Genomic DNA, 11,975 nt, shown 5'->3' on the forward strand with positions numbered 1-11,975 from the left:
AAAGTAGTCTTAAAAGTATAGCATACAGTTCCAGAAGGTACAAAGTTATAGAGTTAGGGAGCAATAGCAAATCCCTCGAGTATGAGGGTCTGATGGGCAATGGCAGTTTAGACAAAAGTTCCTCAGAAGACTACTTGCAGCCCACTGTAGATCACAAGGTAAACACTAGTGAACAGTATCAAGCTGATGTAAAAAAAAATACATACACTGAAACACATTGTTAAATTATGTGTAAAATCTTAATTAATTTTCCTGCAGTTCTCAGAAATAAATAAACGGGAATGTTCTGTGTCGTTCTCAGCCATAAAGTTCAAGGGAAACATGGAACAGGGGAAAAACCTCAAAGGAAAGCAACAAGAATCCCCAGAGGCATGCAGTCTTGAGGGACAGTTGAAGGAAACTGGGTTGTTTAGGGAGGAAAAGTCTGGAGGGAGATCTAATAACCATCTTCAAAACCAAAAAGGTAATTGCAAAGGAGCAGCAAATAGATTGCTTTCCTTCTTCAACAGGGAAAAATTAGAAAGAAAAGCCAATGAAAGTCAGATTAAAGCCTGGGAAAATCTTTCTAGTGAGAAAGTTGCTTAAGTCAAGGAACAGACTGTCCTGGACACAGGTATGGGACCTCCACCACTTAAATGTCTGGGAGCAGATTGGACAGACATTTTCCAGGAAAAAGGTGGATCCTGCCCTTGGGCGAGGGACAGAGCTCTCCATTGTGTTCTCCATGGTTTCTGTGGATGCCCGAGGCATTCCCAGCCAGCTGACAATGCACAGGAAAGACTTAGAAACTCAGCTTCCAATGACTTTTAGTTGTATGTTACCCTCTAAAACCTGACAGCAACCCCTATAATTGCATCCTACTGCAAGTCTATGAACTGCTTGGTATTTCACTCCCTCTAGTGTGGACTTCTTCATTCACTGCAACTTCTCAATGCAGTTGTGGTCCAAATGTCCCTGAAAAATATATTTGTGTTTGACTCGGAAGATCCTTAATAAAATAAGCCCCTATTTTTGGATGGATTAGGCTAATATCTTGGGCTAATATCTTCCTTCACTATTAGATAACTTTATCAATATGACTTTATTATATTTAGTTTTTCACATGATAATTGAAAGCACAGTTCCTTGGATGGATGTATGCATGGCTAACCTAACAGACTGTTCTTAATTCTTATAAAAAATTCAGGTAGGAAAAAGTTCTTCCAGGAACTCAAATGCCTTCAGACTGAAATAAAACAATAATAGCATCACAGGAAAGAGAGCAAAAGCTGAAAAATTAAGCATACAGGGAGGACAAAACTTAGACCTGTTTTGCCACTTCTGCTGTGAGAGAAACTAAGCATAGACTGGTGTGAGACCCTCCTGCATCAAGGACACCAGGGCCAGGGTGCAACTAGGGGCAGAAAGGAGAGTAAAGAGAGCCAACATTGCCAATGGGAAGACAAGAGCACATGAAAATTTAAATTAGACCAGTACTGTGTATTATAGACATATTTTCTGTAAAAAAAATGCCACCACCTTATTTGGAAAGAGCCTGAGAGTGAACAGTAGTGCTTATGGCCTTGGAGCTGGGAGGATGAGAATGTGAGGAAGGGAACAGAGCTGGGGACGTGGGCCAAAGTCCTCCACAGGGTTGTGGGCAAGGGGAAATCACAGCTGTGGCTATGAGAAAGCACACACACCTCCCGAGGGGTGATGGCAGTGTCCAGCCACTATGACTGTCACTAGATGGTCTGCTAGGGGCTGGACAAAGGAGAGCGCAAAATAAAATTAGTTCATCAATGTCATTTTCTCTCAGCAGCTAACACACTGCTCACTAGGAAATTATGGTAAGATATTTACATAAGCATTTAGAAAGACTGGTATCTAAATTATTACAAATGGGTAATTTTGTTTCCAGGCAGGAAAGGGCAGATACCTATTAAACTGAGAAACTAGTAGTAAGTTTTCGTGAAAATGTCCTCATACAAGTTGAGCAATGCTTGCAAGATACTCACCACTTCTATTAACAGATGGTGTTCCTGCTGGGGAGAGGCTCAGTTCTCTGATCACTCAGTAAAAATGGCCATTTCTTATCCTAAACTAATACAAAGACGGGACCATGGGAGCATAGACATCAAAAAAAACTGTGCTGCCATGCGTGTTATCTTCTTTGAATTTCTTGTGAGAGCATAGCTAAATTCCCATACAGGTATAAGCTCTCACCCGTTTGGACTTCTGCAGTAAGAAAGGATATGCTAACATGATGTGTACCTTCTGCCTGGGGCCGGGGAATACACCTATTTCTACTTCAGTTGATTGGCAGCTCCCAGCACAGCAAGCCATTTCCTATCATCAGCTCTGACTTGTTTTGGGAAGGAGTTTTGGGGGCGTTTTCTTTCAGACCCGTCAGACGGCATGCATCAGTGCAACCCCCAGCAGGTACATCTCACAGGTCCCACTCAGTGCTCAATCTGCAGAGGTACAACCCAGGAACAGCAGGTACAGTCATGGCACAAATGGGTATCTAAAACCCCAATGCGCTGTGTCCCACTAGGGAAGAAAAAACATCTTGAGGGCCCCAGGCTTCCCCCCTCTCCTCAATCCCCTTGGCAAATACATTTTTGGTAGCACCTGCCCTCTTCAATCCTGCATCTTTGTCATTGAGCTCCCTCGTGACAACCTGGAGAACCATGGTGCAGGCAGGTGGCTGCAGGGGTCCCAGGTGGGACCCCTTTGCTTGAGGCACCTCAGTCACCCCCCAAGGGGTGCTTGAGGGCCACCTCAGTGGACACCAAGGACACGAGCTCTTTCAGTTCCCAGCTCCAGCTTGTCAGGTCCAGGGCAACAGCTCTTGTTTTAGCTCAGGCAGTCCCTATAAGCCTTGTATGTCAAAAGAGAGAAAACCCCGTATTATAGGTGTTACTCTGTTCTAGCTAATGAAAGAAGACCTCGCATAGCTTCACTGTGTGCCCAAAAGCTTTTAGAAAGCACAGAAATCTCTAAAAATCCATATAAAAGGACCTTCTTCAGCACTTCATATTAGCCTAAGTGAATTTTCTTGGTAGTTCCATTAATGAGACTGCTATCATGCTATTTTATTAATTGTCTCAGAAAGACCTGCTCAAGTAATGCAAAAATTAAACAATATAAAATCGTTATGAAGATCATAACATGTTCACTTACCTGTTTCTGTACTTCTATAATGTTAACTACCCACAACTACTCAAGTTCCTCCTGCTTCTTTTGATGAACACTGTGATGAACACCTCGCTGTGTGAGATGCACGAGCCGTTCAGCCACCAGACACGTTTTGAGAGCACCCGACTTGTTATGCTGCAGTGTGAAGTGTTCCTGCGATCCTGCCTGGCTGCAGAAGAGAATCAGTTGATACGGTTAATTGATACTCGGCTGTCCAAATGTTGGGTACATTAGCGCTGGGTAACAAATAATGTCCCAATAGTCTATTAACACAAGCCATTAATAACTACTTGGAAATCAGAATCAGTTCATATGTGGAGAAGAGGAGGCTGAGGGGAGACCATATCACCCTCTACAACTACCTGAAAGGAGGTTTTAGAGAGATGGGAGCTGACCTCTTCTCCCTGGTGACAAGTGATAGGACAAGAGGAAACGGGTTCAAGTTATGTCAGGGCAGGTTTAGATTGGATATTAGGAAGCATTTTTTCACTGAAAGGGTTATTAAACATTGGAATAGTCTGCCCAGAGAGGTGGTGGATTCACCATCCCTGGAGGTGTTTAAGAAAAGGGTAGATGAGGTGCTTAGGGACATGGTTTAGAAGTGGTGGTGTTTTTATCAGGGTAGGTTAACGGTTGGACTTGATGATCTTAAAGGTCCCTTCTAACCTCACTAATTCTATGATTCTATGATTCTATATTATTCACAGGTAGAAACAAGGGCTATACTTGAAGTTGCTAACATTTACAGCAGATAACGTGAGTTCCGTTCTCAACCGCTTTCCACAGACTCTGGATTCCCACTGATTCATAGCTCAGTGTCTTTTGTTTGCCATTTTTTGGTAAGAACCATGAGAAAAGGATGTTTATGTGAGATAAGGAACCAAATGGCTAAAATCTAAGGAGTTCTCTGTCCTGTCATGAACATTAAGTGGTGGCTAATTTTCAAAGGCTGTAAACAAAATATTCCATGTTGCATAAACTGCTCTGCAAAACCTAATTTATGCAAAAAAAAAAAAAAGGGGGGGGGGGGGGATGATGCTGCTGTTGGATCATTTATTTACAGAGCCCTCCAGTTTCTCTCCCCTCCCCTTTTAGATGCAAAGCGTGTAATTCCTGAAAGTCGGCTAAGACACCAAGAGACGTTACCCTTTGTTAAACTCTCAAAGTGTTATCTGGGGAAAGTATTTATACCTGAATATACAAACCTTGCCAAACCTATGAGTAAATTGTGAACTCTGACTCAGGGAAGCCTCGTATTGTATTAATTTCATGTGATGGGATAGTACAGAAATTTAATGAGTTTCTACTGGAAACATTGGAACCCCCATTTAACCCTGGGTTGGGTAGGTGGCCTGTCCTCCCGTTTGTGTAACCCAGAAGCCACAGTCTGAAGAGAGACAGCAGCAAATACATCAGAGGCAGGTACAGTTAGTCTTATTGTAAGTAGTTATGAAGCAAAACACCAAAGAGAACATTTGTTCCTTGCCCTGATCATATCTGTGTAACTCTAAAGACCTTAAAACACCTGAAATCCAGAGACAATAGTAATAAGGAAATACATTCCTTGTATGATAGTTTTTAAGTATTTAATATTATGCAAATACGCCAACATTCTAGAATTATTTTTCAACTATATAGAGGTGATTATTACTTACTAGAGCCTACAGGATTTTTCCACAACGGGATCTTTGGCCAAGCAAATTAATTCCAAAGTCCAAAGTTTTTAAGAAACAATGAAACAAATCAGTGCATTGCACATAACTGACAAATCCAGCTTTAACATGCTGAAAACTTCTTAAAGAAAGCAGATTGACTTGATGATTTTGCAAATATTTGCATAAAAATGAATATTACTACTAATAAAATTGTTTTGTTAATTTATTCCAACTTTAGGTATTAAAATGTAAATATTTACCTAGCCAGAAGTGCTTTTCCTAATTCTCTTTTCAGACAAAAAAAACTAACACCTTATTGTTTGTTATAGAAAAATAGGAAGCAGATTGGAACATTTAGCAAACTGCTTTCAGTTACCCCAGTGCAGCCCAGTAGGTTTAGCATAAAAATTTTAGACAGGAACTGGCAGGAGATATTTCATTGCATTTGTGTCACGTTCTTTGACTGGTTTTCATACATTCCAGTTTCATGTAAATATATCCGTGTAGAGCTAATGCTGCGGTACAGGTAAATGTTTGAGACTCTGCAAAGATTAAAGGGATACTGTTAACCTCACTCTTGCCTTTAGCTTGAATATTTCCTGAATTTTTGGAAGCTTTTATGTATTTTGTCTATAATTTAAGAGCAAAAATAATTAAAATGGCTCTTTTTCTGGCAATTCCTTGTCATTTGAATGCTACAAGCCACAAACCTATTATAGGAACCGAATAGCCTTGACATTGTGATACTAAGAGTCTTAAAATAAAGGAGAAAGGAATAAAACAACCCCTTGAACCTCATTTCAATTCAAAAGAGGAAAAAAAATCCAGGCTTGTTAACATAAATAGTATGTGCAAATATGCATAAGACAACAGCCCCTTGGTAACATTTTTCCCACAGGAGGGAATTCCAGCAAAATTGTAGGCTATGTGCAGATACTTTATTTTCTAAACAAAAATTGCATTATGCCAAAAGACATATACATTTCAACTACTATTAGAGTGTAATTAAATTATGTTAGTTATCTTTGTTTGTAATACAAGGAACAAGATTTCTGTTGAAAGCACAAGGCGCTCCTAAGTTAATATCCTTTCATCTCACTAAGTGTCACACTGTAGGTGGTCTGTAGTGCTTTCTTTATACAGAAATTTTCATAGGATTTGCTTGATTCAATGCTACTTTTTAGCTTTTGGGACAAATGAAAAAAATAGCAGGAAAGCCACAAGAGGACAAATTCACCTTTCACTTACACCCTGTAAATCCTGTTGAATGGGGAAAGCAGGACAAAGACTGAATACTGTGCCTTTGACATAAGGAGAAATACAAATATTTCATGAACAGGGCAACAAATGTCTTTGAAATTTGCAACAAAGTAACAATTTCAGTAAAACTGCAGAGCCTATTATTTCCTATTCATTGAAAACATATGTTAATGCTGTTGCACATCAGAAACAATCAGAAGTCATTTTATTTCTTCTTTCAAAGACTAAAACGGTAGCTCACTTTTTAATACATAACCAATTGTTACAAAACATCTGGTGAGCTGTACCATTCCTAGTTTATAGACAAATTCTTTCTTTAAAGGCAAATTGGAAAATTTTATGCATTCTTTTCCCTATAAATGTAGTATTTCCTAAGCCCCTGTAGAACACCTTTGCCTTGCTTACTCACTATTTCCATGCCGCTGGTGGACGTGGATATTGTATATATGTCTTTAAAAAGAAAAAACGGATTTTCTAGGACAAACTCTTCCTCTCCCCCTCTTCACTTCCCACCTCCCTCTTTTCATTGCACCTCTCTGTGTCACATTTTGCTCCCTCAGTTCATCGCCCAGGATGCCACGCGGCAGCCTTGCCGGCTTGCACTGTATGGATATTAACACCAAGTCTTCCATACCTAAAGAGAAAAACTAATGCCATGCCAAACACTTCCAGAGTAAAATGTGAAACCGCTTCTCTTTAAGAAGGGGCCACTAAGTTTTATATACTCCGAGGTCATAAATGGTAAGACATGTTACCCAGGTCTCTATTACTGTATTAAATCTTAGAAAGCTTTCTGCAATATTGCATTTGCCTCATAGATCTCATCCTAGAGCCGAGGATCCTCGTATCGGATGACACTACTGAAATTTCAGAACTCACCTACCAACTCACTGACATACAGAATTTGAGTTTCCCGGAGGTTTACGTAACGCGCTGAGGCCAGATGTGCTGAAGTAGCAGCCTCCGAACATGCAGAGCAACATTTTCAATTGCTAATGATGCCACTAAACCAGCTTATCAAGGAATAATCAAAGACACCCAGCCATGTCTTCACAATTGCCAAGGCCAGAAGGGCCAGGAGGTACGAAATGTCAGGTCTCTCCCCATGAGAGGAGCTGCCATTGCAGGTTACCGCGGCGGTGCAGGGACACCTCATCGGAAAACAGCAGGCAGGGAGCAAGGGAGAGAGCACACACTGTACAGCATCAATCTGACAGAGAACCCACAACAGCGTAGAGGAATGCAGACCTACAAAGTGAGGAGTATGGGCTCGGTAATCCTCCAGCAGCAGAAAGAAAAAAATCCTGAAGAAAGATGTTAAAAATGATTCCTAAACAGGAAAGTGCAAATGGCACCAGATCCATGTTTAGTTGTAACATGAGCAACACAACCAGAGGATGTGGTTTTAGTAAAGACAGACGTTACGTAGAGGGATGAGGCAATGGTTATCTAAATACAGCAAAAGAATTTACGTTTCCTGAAGGCCCAACATACACCAAGTTGTGCCATAACCCAAAACTTTAGCAATCAGCTCAGATATGAAAGAGTTCTGCTATTGACAATTTGCTCTTGATACCATCTGAAACATGTACACATCAAGTAATATTAATTAAAGATAAGGGAAGGTCACAATGTAATCTAGAATCCACGGATATATCACCACTCATAAAAATATAGGTACATTTGTGGTTTGCAGGAATATGTGTTTGCTAGATTTGAATGTGAAAACAAGGAACATGAAAAATAACAGGAAATTATGTTATAGGTACCTTAATGTAAGAGAAAGACCTTGGAAGAGGTGGTTCAGCAGAGAAGTAAAGCATTCAACAGATGACGCCAAGAAAGGCCAAGTATTTCATGCCTTTTTGCTTTCTGTTGTCACTAAAACGGCAGCTGACACAACTACAACAACTGAGAAAAGTAAAAAAAAAAAAAATGGCTAAAATGAGGAATTAAAAGTACTTAGGTAACTTGTAAGCGAATTTGTCCTGTGAAAGTCACCAAGAGACGTCTGGAAAACTGGTTCAAACAATTTCTGAGACATTATCAGTTATCTTTGGAAAGCTGTAGAGGACCAGTGACATTCCAGGTGACTGGAAAACGGAAAACACAGGGCTTATTTTTCAAACAGATGCAAAAAGGGCATCTTGGAAATAATAGACTAGTTCAGTTTTTAAGTCTCCTTACAGTAATGAAGCAAATAATTTCCTAAAAATACAGCAAAGAAAGAAAAGCCTTAAAAAAAAAAAAAGACAGAAAGTAGTAACAGCAGACAGATGTTTGTAAGCTTCCAGCCCTGGTAATAGTAAACATCACATAGTTTAACAGTAGTTAACATACAGCTCGATATTAGTAAAGCTTTTAACACTGCCTAATATAACATTCTCATAAATAAGCTCAGAAATGGTCTACCGTAAGTGCTATAAGGTGAGGTCAAAAACAAATGCAGAACCAGACGCAGAGCAATCTTCAGTGGTTCACTGTCAAAGAAAAAGGTGTATTGCTGTATTGCGTACGGTCTACTACTATCAAATATCTTCCTGAATGACTGGGATGATGGAGTATGTACCTATATACAGAAAGGAAACATACAGATACATTGATATATTATATATAATGTGTGTCTGAATTAACTGCATGTAGTAACAGTTGCAAAGAGCTGGAAGTTCAATTAGGGACAGGACTAAAGTCCAGAATGATTTTTTCAGAAAATGGGTACAGATTGCAAAAGATCAGGATGTGATTAAATGACAATTACAAAGTTTTGTAGGTAGGTAGAAATAACCAATTACATAAGTACAAGTAGAGAATGAAAGGAAAGCATGCTTACAGAAAAGCAAAAGCGGACCATGAGTCACCATACTGACTTTCTGTCAAAACCCAAACCTCACTCTGGATGTACTGGCAGAAGGGATCACTCCAAGGCATCCGAAGTTGTTCTCCCACTTGGCTTGGCACTGGTAAGGCATCAGGCAGGGTCTGAGGTTGTGTCCAGTTTGGGGCACCACTTTTCAAGGAAAACGTGAGCTTTTGGATAGACTACAATCAGACATCTCTCCACAAAAATGGGAGAATTGGTGCTATTTTATCTGAGGGAGGACACGTGACATCATAAATTTCTGCAGAGAAAATTCTGAAAAAAATTCTAATGTTATGGACTGTTAACAACTACAATAGATTACTTTGAAAGGTTGCGCTATCCTATCACTAGAGTTACTCAACTTGTTGGGCAAGTATCTGCAAGAAAAAATTAAGCGAATTGGTGCTGACTTTGAGCAAGGCAATCATAGAATCATAGGGTTAGAAGGGACCTCTGGAGATCATCTAGTCCAACCCCCCTGCCAGAGCAGGGCCACCTTAGAGCAGGTTGCACAGGAACGCATCCAGGCGGGTTTTGAATGTCTCCAGAGATGGAGACTCCACCACCTCCCTGGGCAGCCTATTCCAGTGCTCTACCACCCTCAAGGTAAAGAAGTTCCTCCTCATGTTTAGGTGGAACTTCCTATACTCAAATTTGTGCCCATTACTTCTTGTCCTGTCACTGGGCACTGCCGAAAAGAGCCTAGCCCCATCCTCCTGGCACCCACCCTTTAAGTATTTATAAGCATGGATCAGGTCCCCTCTCAACCGTCTTTTTTTCCAGAGTAAAGAGACCCAATTCCCTCAGTCTTTCTTCATAAGAGAGGTGTTCCAGTCCCCTAATCATCTTGGTAGCCCTATGCTGCACCCTCTCCAGCAGTTCCCTGTCCTTCTTGAGCTGTACTAACTGACTTGTTGACATCCATTCCAACCCCACTGCCTGGGATTTTGTACCAGGGTTTGACAGTAACTACTTACATGGAATTGATATCTTCTGTCTTATCTGTGAGTGAGCACCTGATCTTGCCTGACTGTTAGTTGGCCTATTTCTTGTTTTGTTAAAACCTTGGCAATTTTTTCTCTGGTATATCCATATACCATGTAGACAACCTTATGGACTCCCTTGTTCATGGAAGAGCAACATCTTTAGTGACTTTTTCAACCCTTTCCAAAAGAAGCCTGAAAAACCAACTATGTAATCCAAAGTGTTCCCTGCAGGGCCCGTGAACATCTGTCTGATCCTCAGCCTTCATGAAGGAAGGCACCCAGTTGTCTGATGTGCTGTGAAAGTGTCTGATGGCTCCATGGTCAGTGCTCACCGTTATCCCATTTCATTCTCACCCGCTCCTTGCCTGCGTTTGTCCACGAGCTCCATTCCTGTCCAACCTGCAATGAGTTCTCTGGGGTGAAGCTGCGTTTTCTTCTCTTTGTTCACACAGCTGCTAGCAGGATGACTCCTGAGAGAAATCCCCATGCGCAACAATTAATTCATTATTGTTGATTGTAGTAGTATTAATATTTTCTGTTTACAATTACTCATACATAGTGATTACATACATTCTTATTTTCAGTTTATATGAAATATACATTGAGAGAGAGAGGTGATATTTAACCTTTTCTAAATAACCTATTTACAAGATTATTTCAGATTTTCAGATATAGAATGTGTTCCTTCTGCATGAAGGGCAACATTGATTTGGGGAAGACAGAGATAACGGAGAGGACAAGGCTTAGGTCATTTGTTGTCCTTCTTAAGTCTTCAGTGAAGTCTTCTAGGGAAATATTACTCTGCTTGTTATTCTTATAGCAGACAGATATTAATTCTTATCTTGCATCCACCTGCTTATCTACCACACTACAGAGGGGTCCTGCCCACATTTAATCTGCTGGTTAAATGCCAGTTTAATTCTTCTATGCTGTAGGCCACAAGAAACGTGTTCAAAGGACAGCCCCTCATATACACACCACAGTATAAACATTTTAATGAAAGAGAATTTTTTGTAGGAGGAAAAAAGTTCCTTTGCTTTGAAAATAATGAATAAGCTTTCATTGAAATGAACTCTTTATGTATATCTTTATGTTTCTGATCTGGCAGCTTTGAAGAGCTGATATCATCAGTTTTAGAACCTGGAGTCTGGCCACTATTCTCTGAAACATGCTTTACAATGGAAAAGACCATTTGAAAGCAAGTAAAACAATACAGAGGAAAAAATTCAGGTACTTTTCAAAGCTTGCAAACTTTTTATTACTTTGCAAACTTTTTTCTAGCATATGAACCATTCTATGTCTCTCACCCATACCACTGCCCCACTACTCTGCAGCTGCATTTAGGATACTAGAGCTACCAACAGCAGAGCTTAACTGCAATTTTACTTTTCCATTGGAAACTGTTTGTGTAATTCCCACTGCATGGTGCTGTGCAGTTGTTCTTGCCAGAGCCTACGCTGCATCAGCCCAAGCAAGTACATACTTCTTCAGTTCCTCTCATTTGTAAGCACAAAAGCACACTGGTGTAAGTCTGACTGCACTGAAGCCAAAAGAAAACTCATCTGGGCTTCAGCAGAGATGGGAAACTTGCTCTGAGGGCTCATCATTTACACACCACTTCTCACAGGAGACACCTCTGTTCATAGATTTAACTCTTCTACAGACAGAAGAAGTGAGGCAGAGGGCATAAGGCTCAGCAAGACTCAAAGGCTGACCACTGAATTCAACAGGAGCAAAGACAATGCTTTTGAGTCCTTTCCTCCCTTGACCCACACAGTTTACTTACCCAAAGCCACAGTGAGAATCAAAGCTGGAGTCAGGATTAAAGTACGTGATCTTTCTGCACACAGACTGTAAGCTGAGACTTATTACGTGCACCCGGGGGGCAGCTTTTCAGACTTTCAGCCACAGCACTCTCCAGCCCACTGCTTGTGCTGATAGTCCCTGCTGGTCCCTGGCTGGGCTGAGGAGAGCCAGCCTGACCCCCCCTGCGCTCCTATAGCGCTCCTCCTCTCGTGGGAGCTCACCCTCCTA

The sequence above is a fragment of the Vanellus vanellus genome, assembly GCF_965231255.1.
Source record: "Vanellus vanellus genome assembly, chromosome: 1".
Taxonomy (NCBI): Eukaryota; Metazoa; Chordata; class Aves; order Charadriiformes; family Charadriidae; genus Vanellus; species Vanellus vanellus.